This window comes from Vicugna pacos, chromosome 10 (assembly GCF_048564905.1).
Source record: "Vicugna pacos chromosome 10, VicPac4, whole genome shotgun sequence".
NCBI lineage: Eukaryota > Metazoa > Chordata > Mammalia > Artiodactyla > Camelidae > Vicugna > Vicugna pacos.
In genome coordinates this window covers 68,792,882-68,812,580 of record NC_132996.1, presented here as the reverse complement: position 1 = coordinate 68,812,580, position 19,699 = coordinate 68,792,882, and the positions used below count along the sequence as shown (strand labels likewise).

Here is a 19,699-nt window from a genome sequence, read left to right as displayed (position 1 = left end):
CTGCCCCCACCCCTCCCCGGACGGACAGGGGGCAGGGCGGGCCGCCTCTAGACACGTGGTGCCCTCGCCCCGGGCGGTTCTTTGATTTAACACTTGCCGGCGGCCGGTGTCCCAAGTCCTAGGCAGTGTCCGAGTTGGCTAAGAAGGAGGAGCCTCGCGGGAGGGAACTCCTTTCCGGGTCTTTGTCGGCCTCGACCTTTGATAACTGCTTTTCCTGCCGGCTTGGCCCAGTTTAAGTTTTAATGGTGCCCGGGCCGGTTTTGTGGCCCCTGATCCAAAGGCGGAGAAAGGAGAGCTGGGCAGGGATGTGGCGTTGAGAGGGTGGTGGGAAGGACCTTGTAGCTAGGCCTCGTTCTGGCGTCGGGAAAGGCCCAGGGGAGCAGGGGGGTGAGGCAGGGCTGCTGTCCCGCCATCGTCATCCTGATGTTCCCTTTTGGTCCCCTGCTTCCTCACATGGGCCTCAACTCCTGCTGATTCTGCCTCCTCCACTTCCCCCTTCCCCTCACCCACATCAGCCTCCTCTCCAGGCCAGGGCCTCTCCTGGTTGTACCCCTGCCTCCTCCCCAGAGCCCCACATCTGCCTTCAGGAAACTTTTGATAAGCCAGTCTTTGGTCCTGTGCCATCCATGGCCTTCCTGAGTAAACTCAGCTTCTCTGGGTTTATTCTCTTTGTGTTCCTGGCTTACTCCAGTCACCCCCTCCTCAGTCCTGGTGACCTCTAGCTTGTCCTTAGGTCTCTGCTCAGCCCTGCAGCCTCCTTGATGACCTGGGTGCAGGAGTCCTGCCGCAGAGCTCACCCCGAAGGTAGTAAGTGACCCCTGTAGGTCATTAGTTAGTTTGTAGGTAACTCAGCAATCTTGTCCCAGCACTTTTTTTTTGGTGCCTCTAAATACTTCTGCCTCTCCAGTCCTCTCTGAATTAGCTCTTCCACCATACTGGTACCTTCCTTAAGGCATTCAGTAATCTTTGACACATACTCTGTATTGAGAGTCATGCTTTTAGCTTTGAAAATTATATACTGTGACACTTCTGGAGACCGTCTCACTAAGATGTCCAATTGGACTCAGCAGCCAGAGCCAATTAAACTTTGTTGGAGAAGCATGTCTCATGGGCTCACCTGAAACTCTGCCTCTCCTACCTCAGGCTTCCTGATTCCACCCTGTGATTTATTTATTGTATTATTATTTATTTAGAAATACTCAATACTTCATTGTTAAAAAATTTAAACAATACCATTAAAGTCCCTTGGATCATCACCTCCCATCATAGGCCTGCCCTAAAATTGACTACTGTTGTTCTGTTCATTGATACATATATCAATGTACAGAATATATATATATATATATATACACACTCCAGTTTATATATGTATTTATACAAACATACATATATTAAATAATGTGCTGTGTATGTATATATATACCACATACACACATACATATGTACAGATACATATACAAATATATACTCACCCTACTGATACATGTGTATATATAGTATATACAGATACACAAATGTATTATTTTAGAGGCTGGGGACTTTTTTTCATAAAAGGTATTATACTGGAGACATTGTTTTGCAGCTTGCTTTTTCTCATTCAAAAATAGAGTTGGAAAACGACTATAATTCTATAAAAAATGTTAAAAAAAATACAGTTGGTGATGTATGTTAGCACATAAGACCTACCTTATTTTTCTTAACTCCTAACATGGCAACACAAACCATAAAATACCTAGGAATAAATGTAAGTAGTGTGTGAGACTTTATGTAGAAAATTATTGAAGATTTTGTTACTTTATAACAAAACAAAGGGTCACAGTATTTACAACCTTCTAATACTGATAAATTTTATAAATGATGAAATGTGTGAAGCAGAAAGTAAGAGTACATACACACACACCCTACCCAAGGCAACAGCATTGTTTTTTTCCAGGCTGCTTCTCTAAGAATGTTTCTGGAACTTGCTTTTGGGGGTTGAGTTAAGGGCCTTCTTACGGGGAGTGGAGCACATCTATAAATAGCTTTGATGCAGCCTGTGCCTGCAGGATGCTGTAGCTGGGGCTCCCGGTGCTGCTGGGAACCTGCGTCAGGGAGACAGTCACAGTCACGAGCTTGGAGGAGGCTTCCAAGTGGGAGTGAGACTTGAATTAGGCCAGGAAGGATGAGTTGGTGAATAAGTTGGGCAGAACATTCCAGGCAGGGCACTTGGTCTGGAGGTGGGATGATTATTTCTAAACAGCAGACAAGAGTGAGATTGAGGGCCCACAGATAGGGGCATGGGGCAGGGCCAGGCAGAGGCCGGGGGCCCATGTCCTGGCTCCAGCCTGATGGAGAGCCAGACTAGAGGCTGGTGGCCAGCACCAGACTGTGGCTCAAGTTCCAGCCCCAAGAACTGGGCTCCAGGCTGTGACCCTCCTGCTTCCCTCAGAGTCGGGGCCACGGAGGAGCACAGAGGGGACATTTGAACCCTGAAAGGGGCTTCCTGGAACACTGGAGCTGGAATGTGTTTGGTGGCAGGCAGCGGCCAGAAGTCAGTGGGAGTTGGAAGAGGAGGAAGACTGGCCTCCTCTGTCTCTCTCCCATCTCATCAGTTGGCAATGGACATATATGATCTGAAGTCCCAGTTTTGACCCGGAGAGTCCCTCTGGGGAGCACCTACTGCCCTCTAAGGAGGAAGTGCCTGTGGAGCAGCTGGGCACCTGGGCAGGGCAACACCTGCTCCTGGAGTGAGGCCAGACCTTCACCCCCTCAGCTGCTCCACAGCCGCGGAGGGACAGAGACCCAGAGACACCTCAATAAGGAAGTAAAAGTCCTCCCAGATTCCAGTCCAGAATCCAGATGTTCTAGCATGTTTCCATTTTCCTGCCCCTCAGAGGAGGCCAGGTCTACAACTGGTCTTTTTTTTCCCCTCAGGAGACATGCCAAGATCCCACTATTCCTTGCCCAGCATCGCACAGCTGAGGCACGTCAGCACTAGTGCGCTAGAACCAGGTCTAGGCCAGATCTCCCCCAGTTTCACCTGAAACTCCAACCCAGCTCAAGAGGACCTAAGCGGAAAAAGGGAATTTATTGTATTACATAGTTGAAAACCCAGAGGTGGTCTCTGCCTCAGGCAGAGCTGGCCTCAGGTTCTCGGGGCTCCCCACCTGGAGGCTCTGTGACCCTCTGGCCTGGCTTCCTTCCCAGGCAAGCCTTCTCACACCATTTAGACAAAGTGGTTTGTATTGTGCACAGGGAACAGGAAATGCCTGTTAAACTGGTCTAACAAGTATTTCAAAATTGACAGTTTACTGTCATTAACTCAGGCTGTGGAATGCTACAACCAGAAGGCACCACTGGGAGGTTTTTCAAAGTGATCTAAATACTGGATTGGTGGGGGAGGCAGAGCATGTGCTTAGCATGTACGACAGTAACTCCATTAAAGAAATAATTAAATAAATAAACCTAATCACACCCCCCAAAATTAAAAAAAAATTACTGGATTTATCACACCACCACAAGACCGGAAAATAAAAGCTGTCAAGGTCAAAGCAAAACAGAGTCAGACCAGGCCAGAAGATAATGCAGAGGGGGATCAGAGGACAAGGAGAGAGAGAGGCCCCAGAAGTCCAGGTGTTGAAGTTCAGGGTGAGTTTAGGAACGCTCTGTGTCTGTAACTGGGGGGTTTGCAGTTCGTGGCTAACAGGGTCCTTTTCTGCAGCTTGCTCTGCTCATGTCCCTCATATTTGCATGGTGTCTCTGGTTCTAGCATGTTTCCATTTTCCTGCACATTCCCGGGTCCCTCTGGCCCCCGTATGTAATTGTGAGACAGAGTTACCTAGGCAGGAGTGGCCAGGAGTTGGTATTTTCAATTAGAAGGACTCTACCTGTTTCATGCGTCTTGTGGGGTCGGTCCTGGGTCAGCTTCTCACTCATGGTCATAGGAACCTCTGCAGCCAGCGGATCTCTCTCCAGAGCATTCCTGGGTCAAGCAAAATATCAGCTCATAAAAGGGCGGGGAGGAGATGAGGCCGCAAGATGAGCCCATGGAATCACCAGGGCTTCCTTAAACCAGGCTACTCCAGGGAGCTGCAGGCTTCCAGTGGTGGGAAGGCCATGGTGCGGGCTGTGGACCACAGTGGGGTGGTAGGGAGGCCCCCAGGAGGTCTTCAGCAGGGCCCTGGCTGTTTGTGCTGGGTGGCCGTGTCTGCAGGTGAAAAGGCGCAGGGCAGGAGAAGCCCACTCGTGCCCACGGAGCCTGCGTGTAGCTTGGGCTGTCATTCGATGTGAACATGGAATAAAATTATTATCGGATCACAGGAAGTTCCAAAAGTAATACAGAGGTCAGTTCTTGTCACCCAGTTTCCTTCATGGTAACGTCTTGCATGACTATAGTACTGCCTTAGTCGATCTGGGCTGTGTCTAGGCAAAACTCTCCTGCGCTTTCCTTTTTTCTTGCTTTACATTTCACTTCATGTCTGATGCCAGATGTGTCCACACATCAAGTGGTTCTTTGACAGCAACTGGTGTCCTATAATTCAGTTCAATTCTGCCACTATCTGCCCGGAGGTAGCATCAGATCCCGTAAAACTGCCCTCACTTCAGACGTCAGTCTCAGTTCCTAGGCTGTCACCTATACTTCTGATCTATGAGTTGGGGCTTCTATGACCCGCTCCTTGGGTTCAATAATTTGCTGGGATGGGTCACAGGACTCAGGGAAACACATTTACTGGGTTATTATAAAGGATATAATAAAGAATACAGATGAAAGCCAGGTGAAGAGATGCATAGGCCAAGTATGGGGAAAGGGCCCGGAGCCTCCATGTCCTCTGGGCACACCCACCCTTCTAGCACCTCAGTGTGTTCAGCAACCTGGAAACTCTCCAAACCCCATACTTAGGGGATTTTTCTTTTTAACTTTTGGGATTTTTTTTTTATGGAGTTTTCATCACATAGGCATGATTGATCAATCTCCAGCCCCTCTCCCCTTCCCAGAGGATGGGAGTGGGGCTCAAAGTTCCAAGCTTTTAAATCATGGCTTGATCTTTCTGAAGAGCCACCATACTGAAGCCATCCAGGAGCCTCATTAGAACAAAAGACACTCTGATCACCTGGGAAATTCCAAGCGATTCCAGAGCTCTGTGTCAGGAACCAAGGCCAAAGATCAAATACTAGAACAAAACATACGCCCAGTGCTCTTATCACTTAGGAAATTACAAGGGTTTTAGGAGCTCTTGTGTCAGGAAGTGGGGGCAGAAAACAATACATATATTTTTTCTGTTATTTCACAGGCTACTATAACAGAATAGTAACAACGGAAATTTATTTCTCACAGTTCTGGAGGCTAGATGTCCAAGGTCAGGGGCCAGCATGTTCGGGTTCTGGTGAAAGGCTTCTTCCAGGCTGCACACTGCCAGCTTCTTGTATCCTCATATGTCAGAAAGAGAGTGAGAGAACTTTCTGGAGTTCCTTTTATAAAGAGGGGGAAGGAGATAGCACAGTGGTAGAGTGTGTGCCTGGCAAGCACAAGGTCCTGGGTTCAATCCCCAGTATCTCCTTTGAAAATGAACAAATAAATGAAATCTAATTACCTCCCCCTCAATACAGTGCTGTATGTCAGGAAAAAAAATTTTTTTTAAAGGTATTAATTCTGCTTGTGAGGACTTCACCCTCATGACTACCCTCATTGCCTCCCAACAGCCCCACTTCCTAATGCCATCACATTGGGGGTAAGGATTTCAACATATGAGTTTAGGGGGGACATGAACACTCCATCCACAAGTAGATTTTGAAAACCAAGACATTTGCATTGGTAAAATCCAGAGACCTTATTCATATATTAATATTTTGCACATACTCATTTTTGCATGTGTGTGTGTGTGTACTATATAATACTGTATAACTGATCTCATGTGTAGACTTGTGTAAACACCACCACAATCAAGACACAGAATTGTTTCATCACAACAAAGATACCTTCACACTCATCCCTGTTCCTAAACTCTGGTACCTATTAATCTGTTTCTAGCTCTACAATTTTGTCATTTCGTAAGTGTTATATAAACGAAACCTTAAAGTATGCATGTAACCTTTTGAGATTGGCTTTTTTTCATTCAGCACATTTCCCTTGAGATCCATCCAAGTTGTTACTTTCCTTTTTATTGCTGAGTAATATTCCATAATACAGATGTACAGTCAGTTTACCATTCACTCATTGAAGGACATTTGGATTGTTTCCAGATATTATTGGCTGTTACAAATTAGTGGCTACGAAAATTGCCACTGCTCTTCAGTGGATTTAAGTTTTCGTTTCTCTGGAATAAATGCTCAGGAGTGTAATTGTTGGGTTGTATGGTAAGTATACTGTTTAGCTTTTTAAAAGACAAATTATTTTCCAGTGTGGCTGTACCATTTACATTTCCACCAACAATGTATGAGAGATGTGGTTTCTCTGCAGCCTCACCAGCATTTGACATTGTCACTTTTTATTTTAGCTGTTTGAATAGGAATGTAGTGATATCTCATTGTGGTAATTATTTTTACCTTATAAAATAGATGTAAAAAGTTCTTTTGATTACAGAGGGCTGACTTCCCTTATCATTCACCCCTCCATGAATAGAAAAATTATACATCTGGACAGGAGTTTAACTGGTCACTATCCCTGTACAGGACAGTCAGCTGAGTGGGGCATAGGGAGAAGCATGAAAGTAGAACCTCCCTGGAAAGCCACACAGCACAGCTGCGAGCAGGATGAAGACCAGAGGTTTTCCAGCCCATCCCCATCCTCCTGATGTCCTTATCCTGTTTTCATGCAGTTCCTCTGAGATTTTTGTTGTGTTCGTCACTCTTTACCTTCTAGGTGGAAGTTGCCACAGGGCAGTATAAATTTAGGGGTTTTTTACTGGATTTCAGGATTGTAAGACACATCTGTGGTTTGGAGAGGGGTTAGGCTCACCTTGTATTAAGCTGTGGAATGTTGTCTTTGAATGTCTGGCTGGCTGTACAGGGTTGACTTGTACAGGCAGGTATGCAAGATAGATGATCAAGGCCTTTCACATCCTTCTGGGTGGGAGGCAGTTCTTTCTTTAGATTTCCTACCTAGACCCAGGCTCTGGCTAAAGTGAGGTATTTGTATAGAGTCCAGTGTTGGCCTAGCTGCCCCAACAAAGGCTGAATGAATAGGCACTTGGAATAGAAAGGAGTCTTTGATGGGACAGCAACACACCCTCCAGGGTTTCAGGGAACAGCTGGGATATGAGCTGACCCCACCATCTCTGATAACAGAGATCAGAGTGGGAGACCACTTGGGACCCTGAAGGACAAGATGAATTCTGTCTAAGGTTGTAGGATGAGTGGTTATGTAACTTCAAGAAGGGCATGGTTACTGAGCCCCTTCCTAGATTATAGGAACACACAGGCTCTAATTTTCCTGTCTACCGTCAGAAGTCTGCAGCAACATTTAGATTGATTAACTCATAAGATACAGGCATGTGAGTTCATTCAGAGTTTTGAGAGTTCTTTATATATTCCTTTATCAGATATTTGATTTATAAATATTTTCTTCTAGTCTGTGGCTTGTCTTTTCATTCTCTTAATAATATTTTTTGAAGAGAAGTTCTTAATTTTGATGAAGCCCAAATTATCATTTTTTTCTTGTATAATTGTATAGATTGAACTTTTGTTGTCATTTCTAAAAAATGCTTGCCTTATCTGAGATCACAAAGACTTTTCTCCTAAATTTTCTTTTAGGAGCTTTATAGTTTTAAGTCTTACACTTAGATCCATGATCCATTTTGAGTTAATTTTGTTTTATGATGTGATATACAGACTGAAGTTCATATTTTTGCATATGGATGTCCAGTTGCTACAGAAACATTTGTTGAAAAGACTACCTCCATTGACTTGCCTTTGCACTTTGTCAAATATCAATTAACCATATTTGTGTGGGTGTTTTTAGACTCTCTGTTCTGTCCCATTGATCTATTTGTCTACCTTTAGGCTGATACCACACTGTGTTGATGTTACAATTTGATAGTAAGCCTTGATTGTGTAAGCTAGGTTGTTTAAGTTTTCCAGCTTTATTTTTTGTCAAAGTTGTTTTATACTAGTAGTATACTGGGGCCTTTGTGTTTTCACATGAATCCTTTGTGTTTTCATGTGAATTTTTGAATTAGTCTGTCAATTTTTATTAAAAGTCTGGGATTTTGATTGGTATTACATTGACTCTGTAGTCAACTTGGGAAGAATTGATAACAATATTGAATTTGCTATATCTCATCTCAATATTGAGATGATATATCTCCATTTACTTAGGTCTCTTGTAATTTCTCTCAGTAATGTTTTACAATTTTCAAAGGATAGGTCTTGCCAATCATTTGAAAAATTCATCTTTAGGTATTTTGACTATGCTGCTGTAAATGGTATTGTCTTTTTTCAATTTCCGGTGGCTCATTTTCAGTATATACAAATACTATTGATGTTTGTGTATTGATCTTACATCCTGCAACCTTGCTAGACTGATTTAGTTATAGAAGCCTTTTTGTAAATTCTAGTTTTACTTCTTCTTTTCCAATCTTGACGCCTTTTACTTCTTTTTATTGCCTTATTACACTAGTAGATCCTCCAGCACAACGTTGATGAGACGTAGTAAGAGCATTATTATCTATATAGAAAGTCCAACAGAATGTACAAAGTAGCCACTAAAACCAATACGTGAGTTTAGCAAGGTAGTAGGATATAAAATCAGTATAAAAATATAAATTGAATGCTTGTATCCATCAATTAGCACTCAGAAATTGTGTTGAATTTTAAAATTGAAATTTAAAAAATTATCATTTACAATATCATTTAAAATTTTTTAAATGTAGGATTAAATCTGACAAAAGATGTGAAAGAGCTATACATTGAAACCTGTAAGACATTACTGAGAGAAATTAAAGAATATGTAAATAAACAGAAAGATGGATCAATGGTGAAATACTGTTAAGATCTCAGTTCTCTCCAAATTGATGTAACCTTAAACACAATCCCAATCAAAATCCTGTTTTTATAGAATCTGATAAGCTGATTCTGTAATCCATATGGAAAACAAAGGACCTAAAATAGCCTAACTAATTTTGAAAATGAATAAAGTTGGTGGATTCACGCTGCCTGATTTAACTTTTTATAAGGCTACAATAATTAAGACATTGTGGTATTGATGCAAAGATACATAAATATATCAATGGAACAAAACAGAGGCCAAAAATAGACTAAAACATATATGACAACTGATTTCCAACAAAGCTGTAGAAGTCATTCAGTGTGTCATTTAATGTGATAGAACAAGTAGATATCAATAGGGAAAGAAAAGGACTTTGTACCTCTCACCGTATCGAAAATTAACTCAAAATGGTTATAACATAAATGTAGAACCTAACCTATAAAAATTCTTGAAGAAAAATAGTAGAAAATCCTTGTGACTTTGGGTTAAGACAAAATTTCTTAGAAATGACACCAAAAGGGGGGTGGGGGCATAGCTCAGTGGTAATGTGCATGCTTAGCGTGCACGAGGTCCTGGGTTCAATCCCGAGTACCTCCATTTAAAAAAAAAATACAATTTAAAGATATATTCTTAAAAAGACAGTTCAGAAAACAAAAAGACAAACTACACAGATTGGGATACAATATTTTATATATATTTGCGATATATTTTATTAAGTACTTGTATCAGAATATATAAAGAACTCTCAAAATTTAATAAACAATTCGAAAATTGGGCAAAAAATTTGAAGTGACACTTCATGACAGAAGATATATGGATGACAAATAAGCTCACAGATGGTCTGTCAAATTTTTTTTATTCTATCTTTTCTTCTTTGTTTTATTCTGAGTGGTTTTTATAGCTATGTCTTTAAGTTTATTAATCACTCTTTTGCAATATATTATAGTTTTCATCTCAGGCATTGTAATTTTCAACCCTAGAAGTTTGATTTGGGTCTGTTTTTACCTCTCATGTCAATAATTAATGTGATCAGTCTTTCCTACAGCTTCTTAAGCATGTGGGATAGAGCTGTAACTGTTTTAATGTCCCTGTCTACTAATTCTATATCATCTATGTCATTTCTGGGTCAGTTTTGGTTGATTTTTCTCTTCATCATGGGTCATGTTTTTCTGCTTCTTTGCAGTCACAGTCATTCTTTTCTTCTTTTAAAGTTTGTTAAATTGGTTTTAGGGTGAAGTAATACATTTTTTCCCCACTACTCTACTTTCCAAAACAGTATTTTTCTTAGTTATTTTGTCTGTTCAAATTTCTCTGAGTAATGTCATTTCAGTCACTCATCACTTTAAAGCCTCTAAAGAGAATTGGCCATGTGGCCTTGGCAGTGTGTAGGAAGAGGCCCTGTGTACCTGGGTTATAGGTCCCCCTAGAGATACTGAGCACTTGCTACCAAACATGCAGGTACAGTGTTCATGTGTGACACTAATGAGCAATATTATTTATCAACAGACCAAACAAGTAGTACCTAAAGAATGCATACATGAATCAAAAGAAAGCTTGAAATAAAAACTAAAATAACCCAAATTGGATATATAATCAAATAATTTTAAATACTGAATACGTGGTAAAAGAGGGTGGCATAACATAATTAAGCATTTTTCTAGTAATGTTTACATGCAAACTTATGGAAAAGATACCCCCTTGTCTTAGGATTATTTCATCTCTGAAAAGGATCTATTATCTATATAAGCATTACTTAACTAGTCTCTCATTCACTGTTTCTATGCAATATTTAATTGTATCTGATAATTTTTCAGTTGACTTCCAGACATTATGAATTTTACCTTTCGAGTGCTGTATATTTTTATATTACTATAAATGTTCTTGAGCTTTGCTATGGGATGCAATTTTGTAATTTGGAAACAGTTTGTTCCTTTGAGATCTCACTTTCTTAGGTAAGATCAAGGCAGCATTTAATCTAGTGCTGATTGTGCCTCACTCCCTGGGCCAAACCCTTCTGAATACTCTCCCTGATCCCCCACGAATTATGAACTTTTTCACTTTGGCTGGAGGGATCCCAGTCCTGTGTGCTCGCCAGGAAATAACTAATACATGTGGTAATAGCCTCGTTTTATGGATGAAGGTAAAGCTTAGAGGGACAAGGTGACCAGGCTGAAGGTTGGAATGAACAAATGACAGAAATGGCTTGCACTTGGAGAAGGGCCTTGCATGTGGTACTTTGCTGACAAATATTTGTTGAATTGGCCCAGTCATTTTTTTCTGTTATCAAATTAGCTTAAAGTTGAGATACAACAGCCATCAGTTAAAAACAACTATTATAAACATAATAATAGTTTGTATGCCTAATTAAGTGTTAAGCGTCCCAGAGACATCTGTTTTCCATTAGGTGACCTGCTGACCCAGTTAAAGGCAAAGGCAAAGTCCTCTTTGTTGCCCAGAATCCAAATATTCTAATTTTGGGGGAATCCCAAGACAGATAAGAAATAGGGCCTGAATCTGTCAAGGTACATTCAGGAGAGAGAAAACACAAAGCAACTTGAACAGGGAAGATTTAATATAAAGAATTAACTATAGCAGGAATAAGAAAAATGCTAACAAAATAGCAGGTATATGGAGCAGATACTACCCCCAGGGCTGCAGTAGGTGCCCAAGGAAGGGGTTCCCCACCCCAGGGCTAAAACCCAGACCTTGTTGGAGAGGGCATGGTTCAGGTTTATGGAACAGCAGAGAAACTGCTTTAGTGTTACACTGGCAGAATTTGCTGGAAATCTGCCCTCTAGGGTATGAAGGGAATCTGCTCATGGGGAAGTGTCTCAGCAGGACTCCAGTACATAACTGCCAGGAGCAGGAAGCAGGAGAAGCCACCAGTTCCTGGGTGATCTGACTGCTGGGCACTGCAGAAGCCTGATGCTGGACACGCCACCTGCACTGCAGGAACCTGCCAAGGGAGCAAACCAAGAAGGAAATCTCCTTTCTTTTGCAGTGTGTCTCCTGTGCCCCCCACTGACAAAGCTGTCATCATACCAGCTGTCAAAGGAAAGAAATTTAAAGGCCCAGATCCATTTTTGGAGAGCAGATAATAAAGGATAAAAGTGAAGCTGAGAGGCAAGAAATTGAAACTGGCACAACTTGGCTCAAACATTCACAGAAATTCTACAGCTCAGGCACATTTTGCTCAAGGCTCGAGACAAGCAGAAAAACATAAACACTAATTATGGTAACTCACTCCATTAAGCAGAAGTCTCAAAGTAAAGCTGAATGGCCAAGTAGGTTACAAAAACAAGTACAACAGGTCAGTCGTATCCAGGAAAAAAAACCAAAAAATACCCAGGCTTACTTTTTTATTGAACACAGTGCAAGCACATAATATACAAAGTTTATAATATTAGATATTTCAAAGGTAAAATTTAGAAATACACATTGAAAAGTAGAAATCTTTAATTATTAAAATTGTCTCTCATAATCTGTTACTCCTTTGACTTGGAACCAGAAACTTGGCACCTTTTTTTCTGAACCAAGATGTCAATATCTGGTCTTATATTTCAAGCTGCAATGTGTAGAACTGATTTAATCTTGTATCCTTTAACTGGGAGCGAAATTTGGTTTTACTCAACTTCATAACAGAAAACAGCTGTTCACAGACATAGGTGCTTCCAAACATGGAAAAGAATCTTCGCACAATGGTTTCTATATCTAGGGTAACTCTTGCTGAGGTATTTGTAGAATTCTGGTATTCCAATGTCACCATACTTAGTTTTCAGCGTTGTATTACACTGCAGCTCAGTAACTTCCATTTGTAAGTCTTCATTAACACTACCTGTGTTAACTGAGAAGGGTTAGCTAAACGATGTAAGTTCATTTGCATAATGTTTGAAATCAAAGAATCTTTTTTGGAACTCAATCTTCAACTGTACAATTTTGGGGATATTGATTAAGCCATCACTTTCATTTCTGGAAACTGACTTCAGTGAAGGAAAGTGAGCCAGATTATTTACTGTCAAATGAGTTTCCCAAAGACTTAACTTTGCTAGCAAACAGCAAACTGCACCATACAGTTGTGTAACTACCTGTGAGCGTCTTTGCAGAGAAACATTCAAAATGTTTAGATGGTTTGTAATGTCAACCAAAAAGGCCAGGTCTCTGATCCAATCTTCACTGGTGAGCTGGGGTAGGGATTTGCCCCTGGATGACATGAACAAATCTATCTCTTCTATCAATTCAAAAAATCTCTTTAGTACCATGCCATGACTAAGCCACTTTACCTTTGTATGGTAAAGGAGATTACCATATTGTACACCCAATTCCTCAAGCAAAGCACTGAACCGTCTGTGGTTGGAGCCACAGGAGTGTATCCAGTTCACTGTTAATGACTACATCCATGACATGTTCTAGTTTTAATTTCTTAGCATAAAACAATTCCTGATGAATAATGCAGTGAAGGGATTTAAGTTCTATATGCTTGCGAAACATTTTGACCTTGGATTTAAGTTTTGCAACAAGTCCAGTGTTATCACAGACCATGGCAGGGGCACCATCTGTGGTCACACTCACTAATTTTGACCAGTCAACATTAAGCTTTTCGAGACTTTACTCAACATACAAAAATAAGTCATTTTCAGATGCTGGGTCTGTCATAAGTACCATATCCAAAAGTTCTTCAGTGATGTCAAAATTTTCATCAACACCACGGATAAATATAATTAACTGGCTCATATTATTTTTATATGTGCTCTCATCGACTGCAATAGGAAACGTCATAAATGATTTCACTTTTTCTTGCAATTTCTAAGTTCTCAGTCATATCTTTTACTCATTGAGCAACAGTGTTTCCAGTTAAACTTATGTTTGCAAATACTTGTTTCTGTTTGGGACACATGATTTTAGCTGCACTCAGTGAACAGCCTTTTATAAACTCACCATCTGTAAAAGGTTTTCACGCATGGGCAATTTTTTCACTTATTATGTAACTGCATTTCACAGCAGCATCACTTACTTCATACGCATTTGATGATAAGTGCTGTAGAAAGCTTAGCCCTTTTTAAAACCCATTAAGTTTTTCATCACATATCTTTTCTATATACCAGCCAAAATTCTTACTATGGTTTGTTTCATAGTGGTGTCTTAAGTTGTATCCTTTTGACACAGACAAAGTTTGGTTACATATTAAATACACTGGGCTATTCTTTACTTCCACAAAGAAATATGCTCACTCCCACTTTTCTTGAAACATTTGATGTTCTTGATCCAGCTTTCCTTTCTCCACTTTTGATAGAGACATTGGTACAAAAAGAGAGTTCACTTTTCTTTACTGTAACAGAAACAACAGCACAAACCTGATGATAAATGGTTTTGAGAAGTAACAGGGAGGAGTGGGGACTGTAGCAAACTGTAGAGCTTTTCAAAGGGAGCAGCCATTAGTCACGGGCAGATTGTTGGCATATGGGAACACAGGTCACTGTTACCAGATCATCTCAATTTTTGAAGCCAGACTTTGAATTTTAACACAAAACAAGCTGAATTTTAGATATTGTCAAGTAAAACAAAAAATGTTAGACACCGTGCAGGGCAAACAAAGTAAGTCTAAGGGTCATGAATAGCCCCTGGGCACCAGTTTGGGACCTCTGTAGCCCCACTCACCTCCTAGCATGCGACCAACCACTTTCAGAGTAGTCAGGGCTTCTGCCCTACACTGACCCAAAGTGGCTTCATCCTGTAGGGGAGAACCTGCCAGGAGCACGACCTTATCTTCGGGGTGAGGCCCTCCAGGGAGGCTACCTGGGCCTAGGAAGGAAAAGAGAAAGTCACGAGTGTTCTCTGAGGAAGCCACAGGAGGACTGGCAAAAGGCGGGTGGCTCAGGGATACTCTATTATCTTTATCTTGATCTGGGCAACTGTCTCTATGCCGGTCACTTCAAGAGTGTGCAGCTCCCGGGCGCGGACAAACAGCTGCATCTTGGCGACTTTAGGACAGAGAAGAGTGAGGTCAGGAGCTGGGCGAGATAGGGGGAGGGGTGTTGGGAGTCCAGGACAGTCGTGAGTTCGAAGGGAGCTTGTGGACGGGATAGCATCCTAGGGGAATCGTGGGGCAGAGGTGACCATAGCCGCAAGAGGGGCACGCACGGGGCAGGCCAGTCCTCCCGCGAGCTCGGAGTTAGTCCCTGCTTCCCTGTTCCTCGGAGCCCTGCAGCCGTCAGTCCTTCAGGTTTCATGTTTCAGTTCTACGGGGATCTTACCTGGGACAATGCCTCGCGCCGCTGTAACCGTGGAAACAGAACCCAGAAGCTATAGAGCGAGGGCGCGAACACACCCGCTACGAGGGGCGCATTGCGTCGCTGCCCCGCACCGCCCCACACCTCCCGCTGAGGCCACGCCCCAACCGTCATCGCCGCGCCCCCGCGATCTGCGCAGGCGCGAAGACAGTCCGGGTGCATCCGGGTGGTCCGAGGGGCGGAAAAGGTGCGGCGTCAGTGATCTATCTGGCCCCGAGGAGCTGGAAATCTGCCTCCCTGCCGGACTGTGGAACGCGGCAGACGGTGGGAGCCGCTTGGCCTAGTACTCAGACGGAAGCCCAGCTATTTATTGGGCCTTCGGAGCAACGATTTCCTCATTTGACGTGGACATCTCTTTAAGCACAGACAAGGGTAGGGCGCAGAGCAAGAGAGGAGAAGGTGGTGAAGGGTGCGTCAGGCACACGGTAGGATGGTGGGGCTTCAGGTGTGGCTAGGATGTAGAGGTCGCAACCCAGGGTTGGGGAGGCGGGAGAGGTCCTGATTAGCCCCAACTACAATAAAGCACACGATTGGTTTGTCTCCCCTATTTTACTTAGACTGGAGAAAGGTGGCGGGTGTCTAGGTGGGACTGCCAAGGATCAGTGGGTCCCAGAACCTCGGCGCTCCAGCCCACTCCGCCTTGCAGCCCCCTTTTCATTGTAACCGTCAAGCCTAGTCCAGCACTGGCCTGCTGTGTTGGAAAGAGAAATACTTGAAGAGGAGCCTTGGGGCAGAATAGATTGTAAAACAAAATCTACAACTTCGATTTTACCTTCTTGGGCCCTAACTTTTCTGTGAAGCTGGGTAAAAATAATTACTATATTGCAAGATTGCAAGAAATAAGTATGACTCTCACTAAGCACGGTGTTGGTTGTGTCTATGTAAAAACCAAAATTGAGAATGCTGGGGGAAAGCCCATCCCAGAAAGATAAACTTAAATACTGAAAACTAAATCTTGGTCTTGTGTAATGAATGGTTCAGACTTTGGAGCCAGGCTAAGTTCAAATCCCAACTCCGTGGTTTACAATCTGTATGACCTTGGGCAAGTCACATAATCTATGTACTGCAGTTTTCTTATCTGAGAATGGAAAGAATAGAACCTACTCATAGTTATGAGAATTGAGTAACTTAATATATTCTTAGACTGTTTAGCACAGTGTTTGGTGCAGAATAAACAAAACATAAATTATTGTTAATAAATAAATAAAGCAGAAATACCATGTTGTCATCCGAATGTTTTTTCAGAATTCCTCAAATGCAGCTCCTCACTCGAGCCCCACAGATGGGAGAGACAGACACATCAGAGACCAGCCCCTTTCCCAGCTCTGTGACCCACTAATCTCCTGGACTCCCAGCAAGCTGGACCCAGCCCTTTTCTACCACCAGGCCTTTGCTTCTGCTTTGCTCCCTACCTGGAATGCTCTCCTTTGAATTTCTGCCCATCCTTGGAGGCCAGTGGTTAAGAGAAAGGTGGTTGTTTCTTTGTTTCAGACACAGACCTAAGGGCTGCATAATCATCCTACTATGGTGGACTCTGTGGTCAAGTGCTAGTTTGTGGAGCTCCTGCTGCCCCCGGCAGCATTCCGGAGCCCTTAAAGCACATATGTTGTCTCATCTTGATTGCTGTCACCTTCTACCCTCTGTGAGCCAGGGACATGGGGTTAGTTGAAGGCTTTCGGGGACCTCCAGGGGCACTGTGAGGACAATAGTATCCACCACCTTGGCATTTGTGAAAGAGCCCTGTCCCTAGCACCCCATGGTCTCCTGCCTTAACCTGTGGTCTGCCTGGTGGAAGCGGCAGAGGTAAGATGGCCAGAGGCGCATGGTAGGGGCGATTATAGAGCTCTCCGTCTCCTTGGTGCCCATTCACACTGCTGGGGCAGGGCTCCTTCCCAGATGGGAAAAGCGAAGTGCAGAGATCTAAGTGCTTGATTGCCCCCAGCAGGCCTGTGTTCTTGGCATTTCCTCTTTCTTCCATCCCTACTGTGGTTAGTACTCCAAGGACATGTGGCATAATGAGAAGAACGTGGGCTCAGGGGGTTTGATTTTGGCCCTGCCATTCACTGCTGATGTGATCTTGAGTTAGTCACTTAGCCTCTCTCAACCTCAGTTTCAGCAAAATAGAGATAATCCTACATCTGACTTCAGAGGGCTGTTGGAAGGGTAAAATGAAGATTCACTAAAGTCACGTAGAGCTCTGTTCCTTTGTTTCAGAGATTTATGTACCTGAGCCTTCATGGCCTAAAGAAGAGAGAGATCAGCCTCAGAGGGTCACCTGAAGGCCCCCAGCCCAGGCTTTTCATTTATATGTTCATTTCTTTGTTAATTCCATAGAAACTTATTGAGCACCTACTCAGTGCCGGACACTATGCTGGACACTGGGGGTACCAGGGTGAACTAGCTGTTCTGGCTCTAAACTTAGAGAACGAGGAGGCTCTTGACTTATAATCTGGAGGTGGCTTGGCCAGTTGAGTACGCTGAGCCTCTGCAGACTTCCAGGGGACAGGTCCTCTACTGGGGGGGGGGGTGAAGCCTAGGGAGAATAGCCTTACCCTACCTTTCACAGACTGCCCCCCGTCCCCGACATGCCCTCCCTTATGGGGTGCTTCCAGATGCACAATATCACCCACCTTGTCTACACTGACCACCTGCAGCCAGCACCAGATGAGAAGATGGGAGACATCTGGCTAGTGGGGGATGGGTCAGACTTCTGGTCTCTGCCGTTTCAGGGCTAAAGGGTAGGAGCCCAGGAGGCTGGGCTGCCCTCTTTGCCCTCTGGAGGGATGAGGCCCCTGGCTGGGCCTGACTGGCCTTCCCTCTGACCCCACAGAAGGATATAGAGGCATCCCTAGCGCACTGCTGGGTTTGATGCCCATCCCCCAAATCAGTGAGGTAATGGGGACCATGATGGCCAAGGGCAGCTACACCCTGGTCCCTAGAGAAGGGCTTCTAAAGTTTGACCAAGCAGCTTGCACTACAGTGTCGCCTCCATTACAGACAAGCCCAAGGGGCCTCTGAGCTGGGAGAGGTGCTGGATCCTTGGGACCAGGCACTGCCTTGAAAGGGGTGGGTGTAACCCACAGAAGTATCACCAGTGAAAGAGGGAAGACAGCACTGTGGTCAATGGCTAAGTGCCTTCAGGGAAGGGCATTTGTAGAGACCTACCAGGGGCAGCCAAGCAAGGGGTGGGGATGGCTGCTGGCATCCATGTCCAGTTCCTTCCTGCTTCATGGGTGAGGCTACTGGCCTTTCCACCTGGTGGGAGTATGTAACCTAACCCAACTCCAGCATGAGGCAAATCTAGGCTCTGGAAGTGGGTGTGGTACTGGAGAGGGTGGGCCTTCCTCCTAAGCCACCCTGTCCCTGCGATCTGTGAGTATGGCTAAGCCCCGGCCTTTTGCCTGGCCAGGCAGTGTTGGGCCCTACAGAGCTGGCCCAGAGATGGGCCTGAGGACAGTGCCTCTGAGTGGAAGGGTCCCAGGGTGGGGGACCAGCTATGGGGCACCTCCCAGCCTCTTCCACTTCACATCCCCTTTCTTCACTCAGACATGGCAACCCCGGTGGTTTCCCAGGACCCGTGGGCTGGTGCCTGACGCAGGGCGAGTGGGGAGCAGTTCCAGGGACCTAGGACAAAAATGTTCCCCTTTCATGGCCATTCTGGCCTCACCTCATGTCCAGGTTGAGGTGCTGCCTTCCAGTTGGGTGAAGCTGTAAGGGAGGTGTCTTTTTCTTGTCTTCCCCTCCCAGACAGGTGGGGACAAGCCACCCAAGCACTGAGGGGAAGCCTGCAGGCGTAGGTGCAGGCCTTCAGCTCCCCACCTTTTGCCTTCACACTTTCCCAGGGTCTGAAGCTGAACCTCTGTGGGAATAGAGGGTTGCAGTTGAGGACAGGCTTTGGGGTCTCACAGATCTGGATTCAAATTCCACTACAGATAGTAAAACCTCTAATCTGTAAGTGATGGCAAAAATTTCAGATTGAAAAATAAAAAGCTGAGATACCACTTAACACCTACTAGCATAGCTCTAATTTCTTTTAAAGGAAAATAAGTTTTAGGCAGGATGTGTAAAAATTAGAATCCTCATACATTGTTGGCAGGAATGTAGGTGCAGCTGCTGTGGAAAAGTGTTTGGGGCTCCTCAAAAATTTAACTGTAGAATTATCATATGACGCAGCAATTTCACTCCTAAAGGGATTGAAACCAGGAACTCAGATACTTACTTGTATGTGAATGTTGTTAGCAGCATTATTCACAGTATTCAAGAGGTAGAAACAACCCAAATGTCCGTCAGCTGATAAATGGATAAAGAAAATGTGGTCTATCCATACAATGAAATATTGCTCAGCCATAAAAAGGACTGACACATGCCACGAGGATGAACTCTGAAAACACACCAAATGAAAGAAGCCAGTCACAAAGGGACAGTTACTGTAGATTTTACTTGGATGAAT

At 43.8% G+C, this 19,699-nt stretch overlaps 2 long non-coding RNA genes across 6 annotated transcripts; one reads left to right on the top strand and one right to left on the bottom strand.

Annotated features, from left to right (window-relative positions):
• Positions 1-1,821: 1,821 nt before the first annotated feature.
• LOC140698825 (uncharacterized) lies at positions 1,822-15,364 on the bottom strand. 5 transcript variants are annotated; one of them, XR_012076803.1, is made up of 5 exons: positions 15,214-15,364; positions 14,618-14,761; positions 5,313-5,407; positions 3,867-3,961; positions 1,822-2,231 (listed from the first exon to the last, which is right to left on the bottom strand). It is a non-coding gene; the product is annotated as an uncharacterized lncRNA (long non-coding RNA). The 5 variants fall into 5 exon arrangements; XR_012076805.1 differs by having other exon boundaries at positions 15,101-15,334; XR_012076802.1 differs by having other exon boundaries at positions 5,313-5,448; positions 14,618-15,334.
• Positions 15,365-15,441: 77 nt separating this feature from the next.
• Positions 15,442-16,471, top strand: LOC140698826 (uncharacterized). The gene is made up of 2 exons (XR_012076806.1): positions 15,442-15,621; positions 15,807-16,471. It is a non-coding gene; the product is annotated as an uncharacterized lncRNA (long non-coding RNA).
• The last annotated feature ends 3,228 nt before the right edge of the window (positions 16,472-19,699 follow it).